This window comes from Microcebus murinus, chromosome 14, assembly GCF_040939455.1.
Source record: "Microcebus murinus isolate Inina chromosome 14, M.murinus_Inina_mat1.0, whole genome shotgun sequence".
Classification (NCBI taxonomy): Eukaryota; Metazoa; Chordata; class Mammalia; order Primates; family Cheirogaleidae; genus Microcebus; species Microcebus murinus.
In genome coordinates, this window is record NC_134117.1 from 80,896,219 (window position 1) to 80,920,926 (window position 24,708).

Genomic DNA, 24,708 nt, shown 5'->3' on the forward strand with positions numbered 1-24,708 from the left:
GCTTCTTTTTTGTTTTTGTTTTTTTTTGGCCTCTTGTTCTGTCCCCTTTCTGGGAGCGCGGCGGCGGCCCGGGGTGGGGGTGACCCCCACCCTCAGCGCCCGCCGCGGTGCCTGGCGCCCCAGCCCGCACCGTGGGGCCTCCTCTTGTCCCGAGCCGCGACACCGCCGCCACGCGGCAGCACGCGTGGCATCTGGACTGTCAGGTCTCAGACCAAAGGTCTGCTCTGTGGGAACCGACACGCTGGAGGAAACCTTGAGAGTCTGAGAGGGGAGGGAGTTCCAGAAGAAGGCCAGGATGTCATTTTGAGGGAGTGTGTGACCAGAACTCGTCCCGTTGCTTTTGGGGTTCTATGGGCTACACGTAGGAATCTTTGGTGGTGGCACCTGATGTTGGGGGATCCGGAGTCACACCCAGACCTGCTCCACAGGCTTCCTTTTACTTTTCTCTTCGGATTCATTATTTTTAAAAAGTGTCCCTTACCTCTATTATTGCATTTTCTTTTCTCTCTCTTTTCAAGCAGATGATGGGAGTCCAAGTATTCAGGTGACATGTGTTGCCCGTGCCCCCCTCCCCGCTGTGTTCTTATTCATATACCTCTCATGTTGCTCCAGCGTATCGTGGGGGTACCAATGTTAAGGTCGGGTACGTTGCCCTCTCCAAGCCTCCCCCCTCGGGTCAGAGCTTCACGTGCGCCCATCCCCCAGTCGGTGCGCACCCACCCCATTCCCAATGGATGTGTATGCCCATCCCCTCCCCCCACCCGCCCGACACCCACCCGATGAAGGTGATTCCTCTCCGTCCACTTAGGTGTCCATCCGTTCGTACCAATTTGCCGGTGAGCGCGCTCACGTGGTGCTCGTGTGTCCATTCTTGGGATACCTGGCCTACTGGAACGGGTTCCAGCTCTGGCCAGGAGAACACGAGAGGCGCCCTCTCACCGCTGCTCCTCACAGCCGAATGGCACTCCGTGGTGTCCACGCGCCACATTTTATTAATGCACTCCTGGATGGATGGGCACTCGGGTCGCTTCCACATCTTTGCGATTGTGAATTGTGCCCTAACTGTAACGCTAACCCTTACCCAGCCCGTCTCCTCTGCCCCTGCCTGACGCACTCCTCCCCGGCCAGGCCCGTCACTGTCCTGGGCCCCCGCCTGACCGGCTCCTTCCCGCCCGGCCTGTCACCGTCCTCTGCCCCTGCCTGACATGCTCCTTCCCGCCGGGCCTCTCACCGTCCTCGGCCCCTGCCTGACCGGCTCCTCCGTCGCCTGGGCCTTCCAAGGGCTTGGTGTGGACGCTGCTTCCAGGAAGCCCTCCAGAAACCCGGCAGCAGGGTGGCCGCAGCAGTCTCCAGCAGCGGTCCCTAAGTCGCGTGCGGGGGACGTGCCCCGGCTGTGCCGCGGGGGGGCCCAGCCTGGTGTCTTCCCTGAGGCCCTGCGGCTGCCGGCTGCCGCCCCCCGCAAGGGGAGAGCCGCGGAGGTGGGGACCGCCTCCTGATGGGATCCCGGGGCTCTCTGTCCTGCCCGAAGGCCCAGCTGGCCTGCGGGTCCTTAGAGTGGCAAAAACCTCCGAAAACTGAGACTGAGGGTCCGGTGGGTGTCTGCACTTTTGTGCTGGGCACCCCAGGGAGGCCCGGGGGCTGGCTGGACAACGTGGTCTGCTGGGCGGGGGGTTTGGAGGAGCAACTGATGCCCTTTGCACTTTGGGTAGCAAGAGTCTGAGGTGTCTCCGAGCCCTGTGCCATGTCGGGGGGGGGGTGCGGGTGGGAGGAGGAGGAGGAGGAGGTGGGAAGGGCCGGGGCCTGCAGTCGTGTTCCCGGGGTGGCACGGCAAGTGGCTTCTTCCACAGGCTGCTTGGCCTGGGCTCCCTGCACCTGGGCCTTTGGAGGACCGGCCCTGTGTTTGCCAACACTTCCTGCAGGGACCCAGAGCTGGGAGGTTGCATCTCTCAGCCCTGGGTCGGGCAGAGCCCCAGCGGGCCATGCCCACAACCTCTCTCAGCACCGGTCCCCCAGAAGGCTCCCTTGGGACCAGGATTCTCTTGCGGTGACTCTTTAAGGTCTGGCCCCTGGATGGAGGGGCACCAGGAGTAGAGGAGCAGGAAGGGGAAGGGGGTGGCCATGCGAGGGGACACTTTGAGGCCAAGTCCCAGCTTCAGCCTGATCCTCCTGGGAACCCCGCTCTGAGACAAGGAGCCGGGCTTCGCATTCCCACAGCAGCCAGTCGTGGGCTGAGGACACCTGGGGCGTTGGGAACTCCCTGGCTTCTCCTTGGTTTAACATCTGGAGCTGCTTGGGAATCGTGCCGCCACACACACCCGAGCGCAGGTGTCTTCCGCACAGACTGCGGGCCTCGCTCTTCTGAATGCCGCTAGCTCGCCACCCACCCACGGGTGAGCCTGGTCAGGGTACTTTCTCTCAGGGGCAGACTCTCATCCGGGCGGGCTACCGGTGTCTCTGTTTGCTCCTTTCTTTCTTCCATTTCGGGAAAGGCTTCCTTACTGGGTGTGGAAATCTCCTATGCCTTTCCTCGCCTATTCTGTCAGCTTTCAAATTCTCTTTCAGGCCGGGCGCGGTGGCTCAAGCCTGTAATCCTAGCTCTCTGGGAGGCCGAGGCGGGCGGATTGCTCGAGGTCAGGAGTTCGAAACCAGCCTGAGCAAGAGCCAGACCCGGTCTCTACTGTAAATAGAAAGAAATTAATTGGCCAACTAATATATATAGGAAAATGAGCCAGGCATGGTGGCGCATGCCTGTAGTCCCAGCTACTTGGGAGGCTGAGGCAGAAGGATTGCTTGAGCCCAGGAGTTTGAGGTTGCTGTGAGCTAGGCTAACGCCACTGCACTCACTCTAGCCTAGGCAACAAAGCGAGACTGTGTCTCATAAAAAAAAAAAAAAAATTCTCTTTCAGTTGCCACCCTCACAGATGGATTAGGAAACCCTTCCCGGTGCACTCATTAGTGAAATGACCTCAAGGAAGCTGGAATCCAATATCTAATCGCCGACTTTTAGCGAGTCCACACGCCAGGGTGGTCGGGGTCCAATGCAGCCCCGGCCAGGCCCAGGCCCCTTGGACCGGGCCACAGGAGGACACAGAGGAGGGTCCCGGCCCCCACGAAGCGGTGCCGGCAGTTCTCCACGGGCTTGGGCGTTTTCCAGAGGTAGGAGATGGAGGGGACTGATTTCTTCAGCGCCCCACAAACCACGCCACCCCACCCCACCCATGGGACACATCCCCAGAGAGAGACGCCCCATACACTGGCTCCCCTCCCCCTTGCGCTGTGCCCCAGCCCTGGCCCGGGGGAATAGGCGGCCGCCCAGCAACAGGGCGAGGGGGGGCGCAGCTGAAAGGGGTTGTGGGGGAGGGCGGCCCCTGGCTGGGGTCAAAGGGCGAGCGCCCCGCGCGCGCGTGCGCAGTCAGCGGTGGCGACGCGCTGGGGGTGGGCAGCGGGTAGGTGAAGGAGGCCGAGGCTGGGGGAGGAGACGAGGGGGGCTGGAAGGGCTCCACCTTGACGAGTCCAGCCGTGGAGGCGCATCTTGTGTGAGTGTGAGTGAGTGTGAGTGTGTGTGTGTGTGTGTGTGTGTGTAGAGAGACAGCCCCCCGCCCCGCCCCGCCCATCACCCCCGTCCCTCGGAGCCCGCTGGACCCGGCGGCGAACTCAACAGGCCCGGCCCGGCGCGGGGCGTGCGTGGGGCGGGAGGAGGCGGCGGGGTTAGCGCAGAGAGGCTCGGCTTCTTGAGCGGGGCAGGGGCGCCCTCCGCCGTCCACGGCCACACCACCCTGAACGCGCCCGATCTCGTCTGGTCTCGGAAGCTAAGCAGGGTCGGGCCTCGTTAGTACTTGGATGGGAGACCGCCTGGGAATACCGGGTGCCACAGGCTGCTTCTTTTTTGTTTTTGTTTTTTTTTGGCCTCTTGTTCTGTCCCCTTTCTGGGAGCGCGGCGGCGGCCCGGGGTGGGGGTGACCCCCACCCTCAGCGCCCGCCGCGGTGCCTGGCGCCCCAGCCCGCACCGTGGGGCCTCCTCTTGTCCCGAGCCGCGACACCGCCGCCACGCGGCAGCACGCGTGGCATCTGGACTGTCAGGTCTCAGACCAAAGGTCTGCTCTGTGGGAACCGACACGCTGGAGGAAACCTTGAGAGTCTGAGAGGGGAGGGAGTTCCAGAAGAAGGCCAGGATGTCATTTTGAGGGAGTGTGTGACCAGAACTCGTCCCGTTGCTTTTGGGGTTCTATGGGCTACACGTAGGAATCTTTGGTGGTGGCACCTGATGTTGGGGGATCCGGAGTCACACCCAGACCTGCTCCACAGGCTTCCTTTTACTTTTCTCTTCGGATTCATTATTTTTAAAAAGTGTCCCTTACCTCTATTATTGCATTTTCTTTTCTCTCTCTTTTCAAGCAGATGATGGGAGTCCAAGTATTCAGGTGACATGTGTTGCCCGTGCCCCCCTCCCCGCTGTGTTCTTATTCATATACCTCTCATGTTGCTCCAGTGTATCGTGGGGGTACCAATGTTAAGGTCGGGTACGTTGCCCTCTCCAAGCCTCCCCCCTCGGGTCAGAGCTTCACGTGCGCCCATCCCCCAGTCGGTGCGCACCCACCCCATTCCCAATGGATGTGTATGCCCATCCCCTCCCCCCACCCGCCCGACACCCACCCGATGAAGGTGATTCCTCTCCGTCCACTTAGGTGTCCATCCGTTCGTACCAATTTGCCGGTGAGCGCGCTCACGTGGTGCTCGTGTGTCCATTCTTGGGATACCTGGCCTACTGGAACGGGTTCCAGCTCTGGCCAGGAGAACACGAGAGGCGCCCTCTCACCGCTGCTCCTCACAGCCGAATGGCACTCCGTGGTGTCCACGCGCCACGTGTTATTGATGCACTCCTGGAAGGATGGGCACTCGGGTCGCTTCCACGTATTTGGGATTGTGAATTGTGCCCTAACTGTAACCCTAACCCTTACCCAGCCCGTCTCCTCTGCCCCTGCCTGACGCACTCCTCCCCGGCCAGGCCCGTCACTGTCCTGGGCCCCCGCCTGACCGGCTCCTTCCCGCCCGGCCTGTCACCGTCCTCTGCCCCTGCCTGACATGCTCCTTCTCGCCGGGCCTCTCACCGTCCTCGGCCCCTGCCTGACCGGCTCCTCCGTCGCCTGGGCCTTCCAAGGGCTTGGTGTGGACGCTGCTTCCAGGAAGCCCTCCAGAAACCCGGCAGCAGGGTGGCCGCAGCAGTCTCCAGCAGCGGTCCCTAAGTCGCGTGCGGGGGACGTGCCCCGGCTGTGCCGCGGGGGGGCCCAGCCTGGTGTCTTCCCTGAGGCCCTGCGGCTGCCGGCTGCCGCCCCCCGCAAGGGGAGAGCCGCGGAGGTGGGGACCGCCTCCTGATGGGATCCCGGGGCTCTCTGTCCTGCCCGAAGGCCCAGCTGGCCTGCGGGTCCTTAGAGTGGCAAAAACCTCCGAAAACTGAGACTGAGGGTCCGGTGGGTGTCTGCACTTTTGTGCTGGGCACCCCAGGGAGGCCCGGGGGCTGGCTGGACAACGTGGTCTGCTGGGCGGGGGGTTTGGAGGAGCAACTGATGCCCTTTGCACTTTGGGTAGCAAGAGTCTGAGGTGTCTCCGAGCCCTGTGCCATGTCGGGGGGGGGTGCGGGTGGGAGGAGGAGGAGGAGGAGGTGGGAAGGGCCGGGGCCTGCAGTCGTGTTCCCGGGGTGGCACGGCAAGTGGCTTCTTCCACAGGCTGCTTGGCCTGGGCTCCCTGCACCTGGGCCTTTGGAGGACCGGCCCTGTGTTTGCCAACACTTCCTGCAGGGACCCAGAGCTGGGAGGTTGCATCTCTCAGCCCTGGGTCGGGCAGAGCCCCAGCGGGCCATGCCCACAACCTCTCTCAGCACCGGTCCCCCAGAAGGCTCCCTTGGGACCAGGATTCTCTTGCGGTGACTCTTTAAGGTCTGGCCCCTGGATGGAGGGGCACCAGGAGTAGAGGAGCAGGAAGGGGAAGGGGGTGGCCATGCGAGGGGACACTTTGAGGCCAAGTCCCAGCTTCAGCCTGATCCTCCTGGGAACCCCGCTCTGAGACAAGGAGCCGGGCTTCGCATTCCCACAGCAGCCAGTCGTGGGCTGAGGACACCTGGGGCGTTGGGAACTCCCTGGCTTCTCCTTGGTTTAACATCTGGAGCTGCTTGGGAATCGTGCCGCCACACACACCCGAGCGCAGGTGTCTTCCGCACAGACTGCGGGCCTCGCTCTTCTGAATGCCGCTAGCTCGCCACCCACCCACGGGTGAGCCTGGTCAGGGTACTTTCTCTCAGGGGCAGACTCTCATCCGGGCGGGCTACCGGTGTCTCTGTTTGCTCCTTTCTTTCTTCCATTTCGGGAAAGGCTTCCTTACTGGGTGTGGAAATCTCCTATGCCTTTCCTCGCCTATTCTGTCAGCTTTCAAATTCTCTTTCAGGCCAGGCGCGGTGGCTCAAGCCTGTAATCCTAGCTCTCTGGGAGGCCGAGGCGGGCGGATTGCTCGAGGTCAGGAGTTCGAAACCAGCCTGAGCAAGAGCCAGACCCGGTCTCTACTGTAAATAGAAAGAAATTAATTGGCCAACTAATATATATAGGAAAATGAGCCAGGCATGGTGGCGCATGCCTGTAGTCCCAGCTACTTGGGAGGCTGAGGCAGAAGGATTGCTTGAGCCCAGGAGTTTGAGGTTGCTGTGAGCTAGGCTAACGCCACTGCACTCACTCTAGCCTAGGCAACAAAGCGAGACTGTGTCTCATAAAAAAAAAAAAAAAAATTCTCTTTCAGTTGCCACCCTCACAGATGGATTAGGAAACCCTTCCCGGTGCACTCATTAGTGAAATGACCTCAAGGAAGCTGGAATCCAATATCTAATCGCCGACTTTTAGCGAGTCCACACGCCAGGGTGGTCGGGGTCCAATGCAGCCCCGGCCAGGCCCAGGCCCCTTGGACCGGGCCACAGGAGGACACAGAGGAGGGTCCCGGCCCCCACGAAGCGGTGCCGGCAGTTCTCCACGGGCTTGGGCGTTTTCCAGAGGTAGGAGATGGAGGGGACTGATTTCTTCAGCGCCCCCCAAACCACGCCACCCCACCCCACCCATGGGACACCTCCCCAGAGAGAGACGCCCCATACACTGGCTCCCCTCCCCCTTGCGCTGTGCCCCAGCCCTGGCCCGGGGGAATAGGCGGCCGCCCAACAACAGGGCGAGGGGGGGCGCAGCTGAAAGGGGTTGTGGGGGAGGGCGGCCCCTGGCTGGGGTCAAAGGGCGAGCGCCCCGCGCGCGCGTGCGCAGTCAGCGGTGGCGACGCGCTGGGGGTGGGCAGCGGGTAGGTGAAGGAGGCCGAGGCCGGGGGAGGAGACGAGGGGGGCTGGAAGGGCTCCACCTTGACGAGTCCAGCCGTGGAGGCGCATCTTGTGTGAGTGTGAGTGTGAGTGAGTGTGAGTGTGTGTGTGTGTGTGTGTGTGTGTGTAGAGAGACAGCCCCCCGCCCCGCCCCGCCCATCACCCCCGTCCCTCGGAGCCCGCTGGACCCGGCGGCGAACTCAACAGGCCCGGCCCGGCGCGGGGCGTGCGTGGGGCGGGAGGAGGCGGCGGGGTTAGGGCAGAGAGGCTCGGCTTCTTGAGCGGGGCAGGGGCGCCCTCCGCCGTCCACGGCCACACCACCCTGAACGCGCCCGATCTCGTCTGGTCTCGGAAGCTAAGCAGGGTCGGGCCTCGTTAGTACTTGGATGGGAGACCGCCTGGGAATACCGGGTGCCACAGGCTGCTTCTTTTTTGTTTTTGTTTTTTTTTGGCCTCTTGTTCTGTCCCCTTTCTGGGAGCGCGGCGGCGGCCCGGGGTGGGGGTGACCCCCACCCTCAGCGCCCGCCGCGGTGCCTGGCGCCCCAGCCCGCACCGTGGGGCCTCCTCTTGTCCCGAGCCGCGACACCGCCGCCACGCGGCAGCACGCGTGGCATCTGGACTGTCAGGTCTCAGACCAAAGGTCTGCTCTGTGGGAACCGACACGCTGGAGGAAACCTTGAGAGTCTGAGAGGGGAGGGAGTTCCAGAAGAAGGCCAGGATGTCATTTTGAGGGAGTGTGTGACCAGAACTCGTCCCGTTGCTTTTGGGGTTCTATGGGCTACACGTAGGAATCTTTGGTGGTGGCACCTGATGTTGGGGGATCCGGAGTCACACCCAGACCTGCTCCACAGGCTTCCTTTTACTTTTCTCTTCGGATTCATTATTTTTAAAAAGTGTCCCTTACCTCTATTATTGCATTTTCTTTTCTCTCTCTTTTCAAGCAGATGATGGGAGTCCAAGTATTCAGGTGACATGTGTTGCCCGTGCCCCCCTCCCCGCTGTGTTCTTATTCATATACCTCTCATGTTGCTCCAGCGTATCGTGGGGGTACCAATGTTAAGGTCGGGTACGTTGCCCTCTCCAAGCCTCCCCCCTCGGGTCAGAGCTTCACGTGCGCCCATCCCCCAGTCGGTGCGCACCCACCCCATTCCCAATGGATGTGTATGCCCATCCCCTCCCCCCACCCGCCCGACACCCACCCGATGAAGGTGATTCCTCTCCGTCCACTTAGGTGTCCATCCGTTCGTACCAATTTGCCGGTGAGCGCGCTCACGTGGTGCTCGTGTGTCCATTCTTGGGATACCTGGCCTACTGGAACGGGTTCCAGCTCTGGCCAGGAGAACACGAGAGGCGCCCTCTCACCGCTGCTCCTCACAGCCGAATGGCACTCCGTGGTGTCCACGCGCCACATTTTATTAATGCACTCCTGGATGGATGGGCACTCGGGTCGCTTCCACATCTTTGCGATTGTGAATTGTGCCCTAACTGTAACGCTAACCCTTACCCAGCCCGTCTCCTCTGCCCCTGCCTGACGCACTCCTCCCCGGCCAGGCCCGTCACTGTCCTGGGCCCCCGCCTGACCGGCTCCTTCCCGCCCGGCCTGTCACCGTCCTCTGCCCCTGCCTGACATGCTCCTTCCCGCCGGGCCTCTCACCGTCCTCGGCCCCTGCCTGACCGGCTCCTCCGTCGCCTGGGCCTTCCAAGGGCTTGGTGTGGACGCTGCTTCCAGGAAGCCCTCCAGAAACCCGGCTGCAGGGTGGCCGCAGCAGTCTCCAGCAGCGGTCCCTAAGTCGCGTGCGGGGGACGTGCCCCGGCTGTGCCGCGGGGGGGCCCAGCCTGGTGTCTTCCCTGAGGCCCTGCGGCTGCCGGCTGCCGCCCCCCGCAAGGGGAGAGCCGCGGAGGTGGGGACCGCCTCCTGATGGGATCCCGGGGCTCTCTGTCCTGCCCGAAGGCCCAGCTGGCCTGCGGGTCCTTAGAGTGGCAAAAACCTCCGAAAACTGAGACTGAGGGTCCGGTGGGTGTCTGCACTTTTGTGCTGGGCACCCCAGGGAGGCCCGGGGGCTGGCTGGACAACGTGGTCTGCTGGGCGGGGGGTTTGGAGGAGCAACTGATGCCCTTTGCACTTTGGGTAGCAAGAGTCTGAGGTGTCTCCGAGCCCTGTGCCATGTCGGGGGGGGGGTGCGGGTGGGAGGAGGAGGAGGAGGAGGTGGGAAGGGCCGGGGCCTGCAGTCGTGTTCCCGGGGTGGCACGGCAAGTGGCTTCTTCCACAGGCTGCTTGGCCTGGGCTCCCTGCACCTGGGCCTTTGGAGGACCGGCCCTGTGTTTGCCAACACTTCCTGCAGGGACCCAGAGCTGGGAGGTTGCATCTCTCAGCCCTGGGTCGGGCAGAGCCCCAGCGGGCCATGCCCACAACCTCTCTCAGCACCGGTCCCCCAGAAGGCTCCCTTGGGACCAGGATTCTCTTGCGGTGACTCTTTAAGGTCTGGCCCCTGGATGGAGGGGCACCAGGAGTAGAGGAGCAGGAAGGGGAAGGGGGTGGCCATGCGAGGGGACACTTTGAGGCCAAGTCCCAGCTTCAGCCTGATCCTCCTGGGAACCCCGCTCTGAGACAAGGAGCCGGGCTTCGCATTCCCACAGCAGCCAGTCGTGGGCTGAGGACACCTGGGGCGTTGGGAACTCCCTGGCTTCTCCTTGGTTTAACATCTGGAGCTGCTTGGGAATCGTGCCGCCACACACACCCGAGCGCAGGTGTCTTCCGCACAGACTGCGGGCCTCGCTCTTCTGAATGCCGCTAGCTCGCCACCCACCCACGGGTGAGCCTGGTCAGGGTACTTTCTCTCAGGGGCAGACTCTCATCCGGGCGGGCTACCGGTGTCTCTGTTTGCTCCTTTCTTTCTTCCATTTCGGGAAAGGCTTCCTTACTGGGTGTGGAAATCTCCTATGCCTTTCCTCGCCTATTCTGTCAGCTTTCAAATTCTCTTTCAGGCCGGGCGCGGTGGCTCAAGCCTGTAATCCTAGCTCTCTGGGAGGCCGAGGCGGGCGGATTGCTCGAGGTCAGGAGTTCGAAACCAGCCTGAGCAAGAGCCAGACCCGGTCTCTACTGTAAATAGAAAGAAATTAATTGGCCAACTAATATATATAGGAAAATGAGCCAGGCATGGTGGCGCATGCCTGTAGTCCCAGCTACTTGGGAGGCTGAGGCAGAAGGATTGCTTGAGCCCAGGAGTTTGAGGTTGCTGTGAGCTAGGCTAACGCCACTGCACTCACTCTAGCCTAGGCAACAAAGCGAGACTGTGTCTCATAAAAAAAAAAAAAAAAAATTCTCTTTCAGTTGCCACCCTCACAGATGGATTAGGAAACCCTTCCCGGTGCACTCATTAGTGAAATGACCTCAAGGAAGCTGGAATCCAATATCTAATCGCCGACTTTTAGCGAGTCCACACGCCAGGGTGGTCGGGGTCCAATGCAGCCCCGGCCAGGCCCAGGCCCCTTGGACCGGGCCACAGGAGGACACAGAGGAGGGTCCCGGCCCCCACGAAGCGGTGCCGGCAGTTCTCCACGGGCTTGGGCGTTTTCCAGAGGTAGGAGATGGAGGGGACTGATTTCTTCAGCGCCCCACAAACCACGCCACCCCACCCCACCCATGGGACACATCCCCAGAGAGAGACGCCCCATACACTGGCTCCCCTCCCCCTTGCGCTGTGCCCCAGCCCTGGCCCGGGGGAATAGGCGGCCGCCCAACAACAGGGCGAGGGGGGGCGCAGCTGAAAGGGGTTGTGGGGGAGGGCGGCCCCTGGCTGGGGTCAAAGGGCGAGCGCCCCGCGCGCGCGTGCGCAGTCAGCGGTGGCGACGCGCTGGGGGTGGGCAGCGGGTAGGTGAAGGAGGCCGAGGCCGGGGGAGGAGACGAGGGGGGCTGGAAGGGCTCCACCTTGACGAGTCCAGCCGTGGAGGCGCATCTTGTGTGAGTGTGAGTGAGTGTGAGTGTGTGTGTGTGTGTGTGTGTGTAGAGAGACAGCCCCCCGCCCCGTCCCGCCCATCACCCCCGTCCCTCGGAGCCCGCTGGACCCGGCGGCGAACTCAACAGGCCCGGCCCGGCGCGGGGCGTGCGTGGGGCGGGAGGAGGCGGCGGGGTTAGCGCAGAGAGGCTCGGCTTCTTGAGCGGGGCAGGGGCGCCCTCCGCCGTCCACGGCCACACCACCCTGAACGCGCCCGATCTCGTCTGGTCTCGGAAGCTAAGCAGGGTCGGGCCTCGTTAGTACTTGGATGGGAGACCGCCTGGGAATACCGGGTGCCCCAGGCTGCTTCTTTTTTGTTTTTGTTTTTTTTTGGCCTCTTGTTCTGTCCCCTTTCTGGGAGCGCGGCGGCGGCCCGGGGTGGGGGTGACCCCCACCCTCAGCGCCCGCCGCGGTGCCTGGCGCCCCAGCCCGCACCGTGGGGCCTCCTCTTGTCCCGAGCCGCGACACCGCCGCCACGCGGCAGCACGCGTGGCATCTGGACTGTCAGGTCTCAGACCAAAGGTCTGCTCTGTGGGAACCGACACGCTGGAGGAAACCTTGAGAGTCTGAGAGGGGAGGGAGTTCCAGAAGAAGGCCAGGATGTCATTTTGAGGGAGTGTGTGACCAGAACTCGTCCCGTTGCTTTTGGGGTTCTATGGGCTACACGTAGGAATCTTTGGTGGTGGCACCTGATGTTGGGGGATCCGGAGTCACACCCAGACCTGCTCCACAGGCTTCCTTTTACTTTTCTCTTCGGATTCATTATTTTTAAAAAGTGTCCCTTACCTCTATTATTGCATTTTCTTTTCTCTCTCTTTTCAAGCAGATGATGGGAGTCCAAGTATTCAGGTGACATGTGTTGCCCGTGCCCCCCTCCCCGCTGTGTTCTTATTCATATACCTCTCATGTTGCTCCAGCGTATCGTGGGGGTACCAATGTTAAGGTCGGGTACGTTGCCCTCTCCAAGCCTCCCCCCTCGGGTCAGAGCTTCACGTGCGCCCATCCCCCAGTCGGTGCGCACCCACCCCATTCCCAATGGATGTGTATGCCCATCCCCTCCCCCCACCCGCCCGACACCCACCCGATGAAGGTGATTCCTCTCCGTCCACTTAGGTGTCCATCCGTTCGTACCAATTTGCCGGTGAGCGCGCTCACGTGGTGCTCGTGTGTCCATTCTTGGGATACCTGGCCTACTGGAACGGGTTCCAGCTCTGGCCAGGAGAACACGAGAGGCGCCCTCTCACCGCTGCTCCTCACAGCCGAATGGCACTCCGTGGTGTCCACGCGCCACATTTTATTAATGCACTCCTGGATGGATGGGCACTCGGGTCGCTTCCACATCTTTGCGATTGTGAATTGTGCCCTAACTGTAACGCTAACCCTTACCCAGCCCGTCTCCTCTGCCCCTGCCTGACGCACTCCTCCCCGGCCAGGCCCGTCACTCTCCTGGGCCCCCGCCTGACCGGCTCCTTCCCGCCCGGCCTGTCACCGTCCTCTGCCCCTGCCTGACATGCTCCTTCCCGCCGGGCCTCTCACCGTCCTCGGCCCCTGCCTGACCGGCTCCTCCGTCGCCTGGGCCTTCCAAGGGCTTGGTGTGGACGCTGCTTCCAGGAAGCCCTCCAGAAACCCGGCAGCAGGGTGGCCGCAGCAGTCTCCAGCAGCGGTCCCTAAGTCGCGTGCGGGGGACGTGCCCCGGCTGTGCCGCGGGGGGGCCCAGCCTGGTGTCTTCCCTGAGGCCCTGCGGCTGCCGGCTGCCGCCCCCCGCAAGGGGAGAGCCGCGGAGGTGGGGACCGCCTCCTGATGGGATCCCGGGGCTCTCTGTCCTGCCCGAAGGCCCAGCTGGCCTGCGGGTCCTTAGAGTGGCAAAAACCTCCGAAAACTGAGACTGAGGGTCCGGTGGGTGTCTGCACTTTTGTGCTGGGCACCCCAGGGAGGCCCGGGGGCTGGCTGGACAACGTGGTCTGCTGGGCGGGGGGTTTGGAGGAGCAACTGATGCCCTTTGCACTTTGGGTAGCAAGAGTCTGAGGTGTCTCCGAGCCCTGTGCCATGTCGGGGGGGGGGTGCGGGTGGGAGGAGGAGGAGGAGGAGGTGGGAAGGGCCGGGGCCTGCAGTCGTGTTCCCGGGGTGGCACGGCAAGTGGCTTCTTCCACAGGCTGCTTGGCCTGGGCTCCCTGCACCTGGGCCTTTGGAGGACCGGCCCTGTGTTTGCCAACACTTCCTGCAGGGACCCAGAGCTGGGAGGTTGCATCTCTCAGCCCTGGGTCGGGCAGAGCCCCAGCGGGCCATGCCCACAACCTCTCTCAGCACCGGTCCCCCAGAAGGCTCCCTTGGGACCAGGATTCTCTTGCGGTGACTCTTTAAGGTCTGGCCCCTGGATGGAGGGGCACCAGGAGTAGAGGAGCAGGAAGGGGAAGGGGGTGGCCATGCGAGGGGACACTTTGAGGCCAAGTCCCAGCTTCAGCCTGATCCTCCTGGGAACCCCGCTCTGAGACAAGGAGCCGGGCTTCGCATTCCCACAGCAGCCAGTCGTGGGCTGAGGACACCTGGGGCGTTGGGAACTCCCTGGCTTCTCCTTGGTTTAACATCTGGAGCTGCTTGGGAATCGTGCCGCCACACACACCCGAGCGCAGGTGTCTTCCGCACAGACTGCGGGCCTCGCTCTTCTGAATGCCGCTAGCTCGCCACCCACCCACGGGTGAGCCTGGTCAGGGTACTTTCTCTCAGGGGCAGACTCTCATCCGGGCGGGCTACCGGTGTCTCTGTTTGCTCCTTTCTTTCTTCCATTTCGGGAAAGGCTTCCTTACTGGGTGTGGAAATCTCCTATGCCTTTCCTCGCCTATTCTGTCAGCTTTCAAATTCTCTTTCAGGCCGGGCGCGGTGGCTCAAGCCTGTAATCCTAGCTCTCTGGGAGGCCGAGGCGGGCGGATTGCTCGAGGTCAGGAGTTCGAAACCAGCCTGAGCAAGAGCCAGACCCGGTCTCTACTGTAAATAGAAAGAAATTAATTGGCCAACTAATATATATAGGAAAATGAGCCAGGCATGGTGGCGCATGCCTGTAGTCCCAGCTACTTGGGAGGCTGAGGCAGAAGGATTGCTTGAGCCCAGGAGTTTGAGGTTGCTGTGAGCTAGGCTAACGCCACTGCACTCACTCTAGCCTAGGCAACAAAGCGAGACTGTGTCTCATAAAAAAAAAAAAAAAATTCTCTTTCAGTTGCCACCCTCACAGATGGATTAGGAAACCCTTCCCGGTGCACTCATTAGTGAAATGACCTCAAGGAAGCTGGAATCCAATATCTAATCGCCGACTTTTAGCGAGTCCACACGCCAGGGTGGTCGGGGTCCAATGCAGCCCCGGCCAGGCCCAGGCCCCTTGGACCGGGCCACAGGAGGACACAGAGGAGGGTCCCGGCCCCCACGAAGCGGTGCCGGCAGTTCTCCACGGGCTTGGGCGTTTTCCAGAGGTAGGAGATGGAGGGGACTGATTTCTTCAGCGCCCCACAAACCACGCCACCCCACCCCACCCATGGGACACATCCCCAGAGAGAGACGCCCCATACACTGGCTCCCCTCCCCCTTGCGCTGTGCCCCAGCCCTGGCCCGGGGGAATAGGCGGCCGCCCAGCAACAGGGCGAGGGGGGGCGCAGCTGAAAGGGGTTGTGGGGGAGGGCGGCCCCTGGCTGGGGTCAAAGGGCGAGCGCCCCGCGCGCGCGTGCGCAGTCAGCGGTGGCGACGCGCTGGGGGTGGGCAGCGGGTAGGTGAAGGAGGCCGAGGCTGGGGGAGGAGACGAGGGGGGCTGGAAGGGCTCCACCTTGACGAGTCCAGCCGTGGAGGCGCATCTTGTGTGAGTGTGAGTGAGTGTGAGTGTGTGTGTGTGTGTGTGTGTGTGTAGAGAGACAGCCCCCCGCCCCGCCCCGCCCATCACCCCCGTCCCTCGGAGCCCGCTGGACCCGGCGGCGAACTCAACAGGCCCGGCCCGGCGCGGGGCGTGCGTGGGGCGGGAGGAGGCGGCGGGGTTAGCGCAGAGAGGCTCGGCTTCTTGAGCGGGGCAGGGGCGCCCTCCGCCGTCCACGGCCACACCACCCTGAACGCGCCCGATCTCGTCTGGTCTCGGAAGCTAAGCAGGGTCGGGCCTCGTTAGTACTTGGATGGGAGACCGCCTGGGAATACCGGGTGCCACAGGCTGCTTCTTTTTTGTTTTTGTTTTTTTTTGGCCTCTTGTTCTGTCCCCTTTCTGGGAGCGCGGCGGCGGCCCGGGGTGGGGGTGACCCCCACCCTCAGCGCCCGCCGCGGTGCCTGGCGCCCCAGCCCGCACCGTGGGGCCTCCTCTTGTCCCGAGCCGCGACACCGCCGCCACGCGGCAGCACGCGTGGCATCTGGACTGTCAGGTCTCAGACCAAAGGTCTGCTCTGTGGGAACCGACACGCTGGAGGAAACCTTGAGAGTCTGAGAGGGGAGGGAGTTCCAGAAGAAGGCCAGGATGTCATTTTGAGGGAGTGTGTGACCAGAACTCGTCCCGTTGCTTTTGGGGTTCTATGGGCTACACGTAGGAATCTTTGGTGGTGGCACCTGATGTTGGGGGATCCGGAGTCACACCCAGACCTGCTCCACAGGCTTCCTTTTACTTTTCTCTTCGGATTCATTATTTTTAAAAAGTGTCCCTTACCTCTATTATTGCATTTTCTTTTCTCTCTCTTTTCAAGCAGATGATGGGAGTCCAAGTATTCAGGTGACATGTGTTGCCCGTGCCCCCCTCCCCGCTGTGTTCTTATTCATATACCTCTCATGTTGCTCCAGTGTATCGTGGGGGTACCAATGTTAAGGTCGGGTACGTTGCCCTCTCCAAGCCTCCCCCCTCGGGTCAGAGCTTCACGTGCGCCCATCCCCCAGTCGGTGCGCACCCACCCCATTCCCAATGGATGTGTATGCCCATCCCCTCCCCCCACCCGCCCGACACCCACCCGATGAAGGTGATTCCTCTCCGTCCACTTAGGTGTCCATCCGTTCGTACCAATTTGCCGGTGAGCGCGCTCACGTGGTGCTCGTGTGTCCATTCTTGGGATACCTGGCCTACTGGAACGGGTTCCAGCTCTGGCCAGGAGAACACGAGAGGCGCCCTCTCACCGCTGCTCCTCACAGCCGAATGGCACTCCGTGGTGTCCACGCGCCACGTGTTATTGATGCACTCCTGGAAGGATGGGCACTCGGGTCGCTTCCACGTATTTGGGATTGTGAATTGTGCCCTAACTGTAACCCTAACCCTTACCCAGCCCGTCTCCTCTGCCCCTGCCTGACGCACTCCTCCCCGGCCAGGCCCGTCACTGTCCTGGGCCCCCGCCTGACCGGCTCCTTCCCGCCCGGCCTGTCACCGTCCTCTGCCCCTGCCTGACATGCTCCTTCTCGCCGGGCCTCTCACCGTCCTCGGCCCCTGCCTGACCGGCTCCTCCGTCGCCTGGGCCTTCCAAGGGCTTGGTGTGGACGCTGCTTCCAGGAAGCCCTCCAGAAACCCGGCAGCAGGGTGGCCGCAGCAGTCTCCAGCAGCGGTCCCTAAGTCGCGTGCGGGGGACGTGCCCCGGCTGTGCCGCGGGGGGGCCCAGCCTGGTGTCTTCCCTGAGGCCCTGCGGCTGCCGGCTGCCGCCCCCCGCAAGGGGAGAGCCGCGGAGGTGGGGACCGCCTCCTGATGGGATCCCGGGGCTCTCTGTCCTGCCCGAAGGCCCAGCTGGCCTGCGGGTCCTTAGAGTGGCAAAAACCTCCGAAAACTGAGACTGAGGGTCCGGTGGGTGTCTGCACTTTTGTGCTGGGCACCCCAGGGAGGCCCGGGGGCTGGCTGGACAACGTGGTCTGCTGGGCGGGGGGTTTGGAGGAGCAACTGATGCCCTTTGCACTTTGGGTAGCAAGAGTCTGAGGTGTCTCCGAGCCCTGTGCCATGTCGGGGGGGGGTGCGGGTGGGAGGAGGAGGAGGAGGAGGTGGGAAGGGCCGGGGCCTGCAGTCGTGTTCCCGGGGTGGCACGGCAAGTGGCTTCTTCCACAGGCTGCTTGGCCTGGGCTCCCTGCACCTGGGCCTTTGGAGGACCGGCCCTGTGTTTGCCAACACTTCCTGCAGGGACCCAGAGCTGGGAGGTTGCATCTCTCAGCCCTGGGTCGGGCAGAGCCCCAGCGGGCCATGCCCACAACCTCTCTCAGCACCGGTCCCCCAGAAGGCTCCCTTGGGACCAGGATTCTCTTGCGGTGACTCTTTAAGGTCTGGCCCCTGGATGGAGGGGCACCAGGAGTAGAGGAGCAGGAAGGGGAAGGGGGTGGCCATGCGAGGGGACACTTTGAGGCCAAGTCCCAGCTTCAGCCTGATCCTCCTGGGAACCCCGCTCTGAGACAAGGAGCCGGGCTTCGCATTCCCACAGCAGCCAGTCGTGGGCTGAGGACACCTGGGGCGTTGGGAACTCCCTGGCTTCTCCTTGGTTTAACATCTGGAGCTGCTTGGGAATCGTGCCGCCACACACACCCGAGCGCAGGTGTCTTCCGCACAGACTGCGGGCCTCGCTCTTCTGAATGCCGCTAGCTCGCCACCCACCCACGGGTGAGCCTGGTCAGGGTACTTTCTCTCAGGGGCAGACTCTCATCCGGGCGGGCTACCGGTGTCTCTGTTTGCTCCTTTCTTTCTTCCATTTCGGGAAAGGCTTCCTTACTGGGTGTGGAAATCTCCTATGCCTTTCCTCGCCTATTCTGTCAGCTTTCAAATTCTCTTTCAGGCCAGGCGCGGTGGCTCAAGCCTGTAATCCTAGCTCTCTGGGAGGCCGAGGCGGGCGGATTGCTCGAGGTCAGGAGTTCGAAACCAGCCTGAGCAAGAGCCAGACCCGGTCTCTACTGTAAATAGAAAGAAATTAATTGGCCAACTAATATATATAGGAAAATGAGCCAGGCATGGTGGCGCATGCCTGTAGTCCCAGCTACTTGGGAGGCTGAGGCAGAAGGATTGCTTGAGCCCAGGAGTTTGAGGTTGCTGTGAGCTAGGCTAACGCCACTGCACTCACTCTAGCCTAGGCAACAAAGCGAGACTGTGTCTCATAAAAAAAAAAAAAAAAATTCTCTTTCAGTTGCCACCCTCACAGATGGATTAGGAAACCCTTCCCGGTGCACTCATTAGTGAAATGACCTCAAGGAAGCTGGAATCCAATATCTAATCGCCGACTTTTAGCGAGTCCACACGCCAGGGTGGTCGGGGTCCAATGCAGCCCCGGCCAGGCCCAGGCCCCTTGGACCGGGCCACAGGAGGACACAGAGGAGGGTCCCGGCCCCCACGAAGCGGTGCCGGCAGTTCTCCACGGGCTTGGGCGTTTTCCAGAGGTAGGAGATGGAGGGGACTGATTTCTTCAGCGCCCCCCAAACCACGCCACCCCACCCCACCCATGGGACACCTCCCCAGAGAGAGACGCCCCATACACTGGCTCCCCTCCCCCTTGCGCTGTGCCCCAGCCCTGGCCCGGGGGAATAGGCGGCCGCCCAACAACAGGGCGAGGGGGGGCGCAGCTGAAAGGGGTTGTGGGGGAGGGCGGCCCCTGGCTGGGGTCAAAGGGCGAGCGCCCCGCGCGCGCGTGCGCAGTCAGCGGTGGCGACGCGCTGGGGGTGGGCAGCGGGTAGGTGAAGGAGGCCGAGGCCGGGGGAGGAGACGAGGGGGGCTGGAAGGGCTCCACCTTGACGAGTCCAGCCGTGGAGGCGCATCTTGTGTGAGTGTGAGTGTGAGTGAGTGTGAGTGTGTGTGTGTGTGTGTGTGTGTGTGTAGAGAGACAGCCCCCCGCCCCGCCCCGCCCATCACCCCCGTCCCTCGGAGCCCGCTGGACCCGGCGGCGAACTCAACAGGCCCGGCCCGGCGCGGGGCGTGCGTGGGGCGGGAGGAGGCGGCGGGGTTAGGGCAGAGAGGCTCGGCTTCTTGAGCGGGGCAGGGGCGCCCTCCGCCGTCCACGGCCACACCACCCTGAACGCGCCCGATCTCGTCTGGTCTCGGAAGCTAAGCAGGGTCGGGCCTCGTTAGTACTTGGATGGGAGACCGCCTGGGAATACCGGGTGCCACAGGCTGCTTCTTTTTTGTTTTTGTTTTTTTTTGGCCTCTTGTTCTGTCCCCTTTCTGGGAGCGCGGCGGCGGCCCGGGGTGGGGGTGACCCCCACCCTCAGCGCCCGCCGCGGTGCCTGGCGCCCCAGCCCGCACCGTGGGGCCTCCTCTTGTCCCGAGCCGCGACACCGCCGCCACGCGGCAGCACGCGTGGCATCTGGACTGTCAGGTCTCAGACCAAAGGTCTGCTCTGTGGGAACCGACACGCTGGAGGAAACCTTGAGAGTCTGAGAGGGGAGGGAGTTCCAGAAGAAGGCCAGGATGTCATTTTGAGGGAGTGTGTGACCAGAACTCGTCCCGTTGCTTTTGGGGTTCTATGGGCTACACGTAGGAATCTTTGGTGGTGGCACCTGATGTTGGGGGATCCGGAGTCACACCCAGACCTGCTCCACAGGCTTCCTTTTACTTTTCTCTTCGGATTCATTATTTTTAAAAAGTGTCCCTTACCTCTATTATTGCATTTTCTTTTCTCTCTCTTTTCAAGCAGATGATGGGAGTCCAAGTATTCAGGTGACATGTGTTGCCCGTGCCCCCCTCCCCGCTGTGTTCTTATTCATATACCTCTCATGTTGCTCCAGCGTATCGTGGGGGTACCAATGTTAAGGTCGGGTACGTTGCCCTCTCCAAGCCTCCCCCCTCGGGTCAGAGCTTCACGTGCGCCCATCCCCCAGTCGGTGCGCACCCACCCCATTCCCAATGGATGTGTATGCCCATCCCCTCCCCCCACCCGCCCGACACCCACCCGATGAAGGTGATTCCTCTCCGTCCACTTAGGTGTCCATCCGTTCGTACCAATTTGCCGGTGAGCGCGCTCACGTGGTGCTCGTGTGTCCATTCTTGGGATACCTGGCCTACTGGAACGGGTTCCAGCTCTGGCCAGGAGAACACGAGAGGCGCCCTCTCACCGCTGCTCCTCACAGCCGAATGGCACTCCGTGGTGTCCACGCGCCACATTTTATTAATGCACTCCTGGATGGATGGGCACTCGGGTCGCTTCCACATCTTTGCGATTGTGAATTGTGCCCTAACTGTAACGCTAACCCTTACCCAGCCCGTCTCCTCTGCCCCTGCCTGACGCACTCCTCCCCGGCCAGGCCCGTCACTGTCCTGGGCCCCCGCCTGACCGGCTCCTTCCCGCCCGGCCTGTCACCGTCCTCTGCCCCTGCCTGACATGCTCCTTCCCGCCGGGCCTCTCACCGTCCTCGGCCCCTGCCTGACCGGCTCCTCCGTCGCCTGGGCCTTCCAAGGGCTTGGTGTGGACGCTGCTTCCAGGAAGCCCTCCAGAAACCCGGCAGCAGGGTGGCCGCAGCAGTCTCCAGCAGCGGTCCCTAAGTCGCGTGCGGGGGACGTGCCCCGGCTGTGCCGCGGGGGGGCCCAGCCTGGTGTCTTCCCTGAGGCCCTGCGGCTGCCGGCTGCCGCCCCCCGCAAGGGGAGAGCCGCGGAGGTGGGGACCGCCTCCTGATGGGATCCCGGGGCTCTCTGTCCTGCCCGAAGGCCCAGCTGGCCTGCGGGTCCTTAGAGTGGCAAAAACCTCCGAAAACTGAGACTGAGGGTCCGGTGGGTGTCTGCACTTTTGTGCTGGGCACCCCAGGGAGGCCCGGGGGCTGGCTGGACAACGTGGTCTGCTGGGCGGGGGGTTTGGAGGAGCAACTGATGCCCTTTGCACTTTGGGTAGCAAGAGTCTGAGGTGTCTCCGAGCCCTGTGCCATGTCGGGGGGGGGTGCGGGTGGGAGGAGGAGGAGGAGGAGGTGGGAAGGGCCGGGGCCTGCAGTCGTGTTCCCGGGGTGGCACGGCAAGTGGCTTCTTCCACAGGCTGCTTGGCCTGGGCTCCCTGCACCTGGGCCTTTGGAGGACCGGCCCTGTGTTTGCCAACACTTCCTGCAGGGACCCAGAGCTGGGAGGTTGCATCTCTCAGCCCTGGGTCGGGCAGAGCCCCAGCGGGCCATGCCCACAACCTCTCTCAGCACCGGTCCCCCAGAAGGCTCCCTTGGGACCAGGATTCTCTTGCGGTGACTCTTTAAGGTCTGGCCCCTGGATGGAGGGGCACCAGGAGTAGAGGAGCAGGAAGGGGAAGGGGGTGGCCATGCGAGGGGACACTTTGAGGCCAAGTCCCAGCTTCAGCCTGATCCTCCTGGGAACCCCGCTCTGAGACAAGGAGCCGGGCTTCGCATTCCCACAGCAGCCAGTCGTGGGCTGAGGACACCTGGGGCCTTGGGAACTCCCTGGCTTCTCCTTGGTTTAACATCTGGAGCTGCTTGGGAATCGTGCCGCCACACACACCCGAGCGCAGGTGTCTTCCGCACAGACTGCGGGCCTCGCTCTTCTGAATGCCGCTAGCTCGCCACCCACCCACGGGTGAGCCTGGTCAGGGTACTTTCTCTCAGGGGCAGACTCTCATCCGGGCGGGCTACCGGTGTCTCTGTTTGCTCCTTTCTTTCTTCCATTTCGGGAAAGGCTTCCTTACTGGGTGTGGAAATCTCCTATGCCTTTCCTCGCCTATTCTGTCAGCTTTCAAATTCTCTTTCAGGCCGGGCGCGGTGGCTCAAGCCTGTAATCCTAGCTCTCTGGGAGGCCGAGGCGGGCGGATTGCTCGAGGTCAGGAGTTCGAAACCAGCCTGAGCAAGAGCCAGACCCGGTCTCTACTGTAAATAGAAAGAAATTAATTGGCCAACTAATATATATAGGAAAATGAGCCAGGCATGGTGGCGCATGCCTGTAGTCCCAGCTACTTGGGAGGCTGAGGCAGAAGGATTGCTTGAGCCCAGGAGTTTGAGGTTGCTGTGAGCTAGGCTAACGCCACTGCACTCACTCTAGCCTAGGCAACAAAGCGAGACTGTGTCTCATAAAAAAAAAAAAAAAATTCTCTTTCAGTTGCCACCCTCACAGATGGATTAGGAAACCCTTCCCGGTGCACTCATTAGTGAAATGACCTCAAGGAAGCTGGAATCCAATATCTAATCGCCGACTTTTAGCGAGTCCACACGCCAGGGTGGTCAGGGTCCAATGCAGCCCCGGCCAGGCCCAGGCCCCTTGGACCGGGCCACAGGAGGACACAGAGGAGGGTCCCGGCCCCCACGAAGCGGTGCCGGCAGTTCTCCACGGGCTTGGGCGTTTTCCAGAGGTAGGAGATGGAGGGGACTGATTTCTTCAGCGCCCCACAAACCACGCCACCCCACCCCACCCATGGGACACATCCCCAGAGAGAGACGCCCCATACACTGGCTCCCCTCCCCCTTGCGCTGTGCCCCAGCCCTGGCCCGGGGGAATAGGCGGCCGCCCAGCAACAGGGCGAGGGGGGGCGCAGCTGAAAGGGGTTGTGGGGGAGGGCGGCCCCTGGCTGGGGTCAAAGGGCGAGCGCCCCGCGCGCGCGTGCGCAGTCAGCGGTGGCGACGCGCTGGGGGTGGGCAGCGGGTAGGTGAAGGAGGCCGAGGCTGGGGGAGGAGACGAGGGGGGCTGGAAGGGCTCCACCTTGACGAGTCCAGCCGTGGAGGCGCATCTTGTGTGAGTGTGAGTGAGTGTGAGTGTGTGTGTGTGTGTGTGTGTGTGTAGAGAGACAGCCCCCCGCCCCGCCCCGCCCATCACCCCCGTCCCTCGGAGCCCGCTGGACCCGGCGGCGAACTCAACAGGCCCGGCCCGGCGCGGGGCGTGCGTGGGGCGGGAGGAGGCGGCGGGGTTAGCGCAGAGAGGCTCGGCTTCTTGAGCGGGGCAGGGGCGCCCTCCGCCGTCCACGGCCACACCACCCTGAACGCGCCCGATCTCGTCTGGTCTCGGAAGCTAAGCAGGGTCGGGCCTCGTTAGTACTTGGATGGGAGACCGCCTGGGAATACCGGGTGCCACAGGCTGCTTCTTTTTTGTTTTTGTTTTTTTTTGGCCTCTTGTTCTGTCCCCTTTCTGGGAGCGCGGCGGCGGCCCGGGGTGGGGGTGACCCCCACCCTCAGCGCCCGCCGCGGTGCCTGGCGCCCCAGCCCGCACCGTGGGGCCTCCTCTTGTCCCGAGCCGCGACACCGCCGCCACGCGGCAGCACGCGTGGCATCTGGACTGTCAGGTCTCAGACCAAAGGTCTGCTCTGTGGGAACCGACACGCTGGAGGAAACCTTGAGAGTCTGAGAGGGGAGGGAGTTCCAGAAGAAGGCCAGGATGTCATTTTGAGGGAGTGTGTGACCAGAACTCGTCCCGTTGCTTTTGGGGTTCTATGGGCTACACGTAGGAATCTTTGGTGGTGGCACCTGATGTTGGGGGATCCGGAGTCACACCCAGACCTGCTCCACAGGCTTCCTTTTACTTTTCTCTTCGGATTCATTATTTTTAAAAAGTGTCCCTTACCTCTATTATTGCATTTTCTTTTCTCTCTCTTTTCAAGCAGATGATGGGAGTCCAAGTATTCAGGTGACATGTGTTGCCCGTGCCCCCCTCCCCGCTGTGTTCTTATTCATATACCTCTCATGTTGCTCCAGTGTATCGTGGGGGTACCAATGTTAAGGTCGGGTACGTTGCCCTCTCCAAGCCTCCCCCCTCGGGTCAGAGCTTCACGTGCGCCCATCCCCCAGTCGGTGCGCACCCACCCCATTCCCAATGGATGTGTATGCCCATCCCCTCCCCCCACCCGCCCGACACCCACCCGATGAAGGTGATTCCTCTCCGTCCACTTAGGTGTCCATCCGTTCGTACCAATTTGCCGGTGAGCGCGCTCACGTGGTGCTCGTGTGTCCATTCTTGGGATACCTGGCCTACTGGAACGGGTTCCAGCTCTGGCCAGGAGAACACGAGAGGCGCCCTCTCACCGCTGCTCCTCACAGCCGAATGGCACTCCGTGGTGTCCACGCGCCACGTGTTATTGATGCACTCCTGGAAGGATGGGCACTCGGGTCGCTTCCACGTATTTGGGATTGTGAATTGTGCCCTAACTGTAACCCTAACCCTTACCCAGCCCGTCTCCTCTGCCCCTGCCTGACGCACTCCTCCCCGGCCAGGCCCGTCACTGTCCTGGGCCCCCGCCTGACCGGCTCCTTCCCGCCCGGCCTGTCACCGTCCTCTGCCCCTGCCTGACATGCTCCTTCTCGCCGGGCCTCTCACCGTCCTCGGCCCCTGCCTGACCGGCTCCTCCGTCGCCTGGGCCTTCCAAGGGCTTGGTGTGGACGCTGCTTCCAGGAAGCCCTCCAGAAACCCGGCAGCAGGGTGGCCGCAGCAGTCTCCAGCAGCGGTCCCTAAGTCGCGTGCGGGGGACGTGCCCCGGCTGTGCCGCGGGGGGGCCCAGCCTGGTGTCTTCCCTGAGG

The 24,708-nt window shown here is 62.6% G+C and overlaps 6 pseudogenes; all 6 read left to right on the forward strand.

Annotated features, from left to right (window-relative positions):
- The first annotated feature begins 3,758 nt into the window (after nucleotides 1-3,758).
- LOC142876007 (uncharacterized) lies at nucleotides 3,759-3,877 on the forward strand (annotated as a pseudogene).
- A 3,766-nt stretch (nucleotides 3,878-7,643) lies between these two features.
- On the forward strand, nucleotides 7,644-7,762 carry LOC142876008 (uncharacterized; annotated as a pseudogene).
- A 3,758-nt stretch (nucleotides 7,763-11,520) lies between these two features.
- On the forward strand, nucleotides 11,521-11,639 carry LOC142876219 (uncharacterized; annotated as a pseudogene).
- Nucleotides 11,640-15,397: 3,758 nt separating this feature from the next.
- Nucleotides 15,398-15,516, forward strand: LOC142876009 (uncharacterized; annotated as a pseudogene).
- A 3,766-nt stretch (nucleotides 15,517-19,282) lies between these two features.
- Nucleotides 19,283-19,401, forward strand: LOC142876010 (uncharacterized; annotated as a pseudogene).
- A 3,757-nt stretch (nucleotides 19,402-23,158) lies between these two features.
- On the forward strand, nucleotides 23,159-23,277 carry LOC142876011 (uncharacterized; annotated as a pseudogene).
- The last annotated feature ends 1,431 nt before the right edge of the window (nucleotides 23,278-24,708 follow it).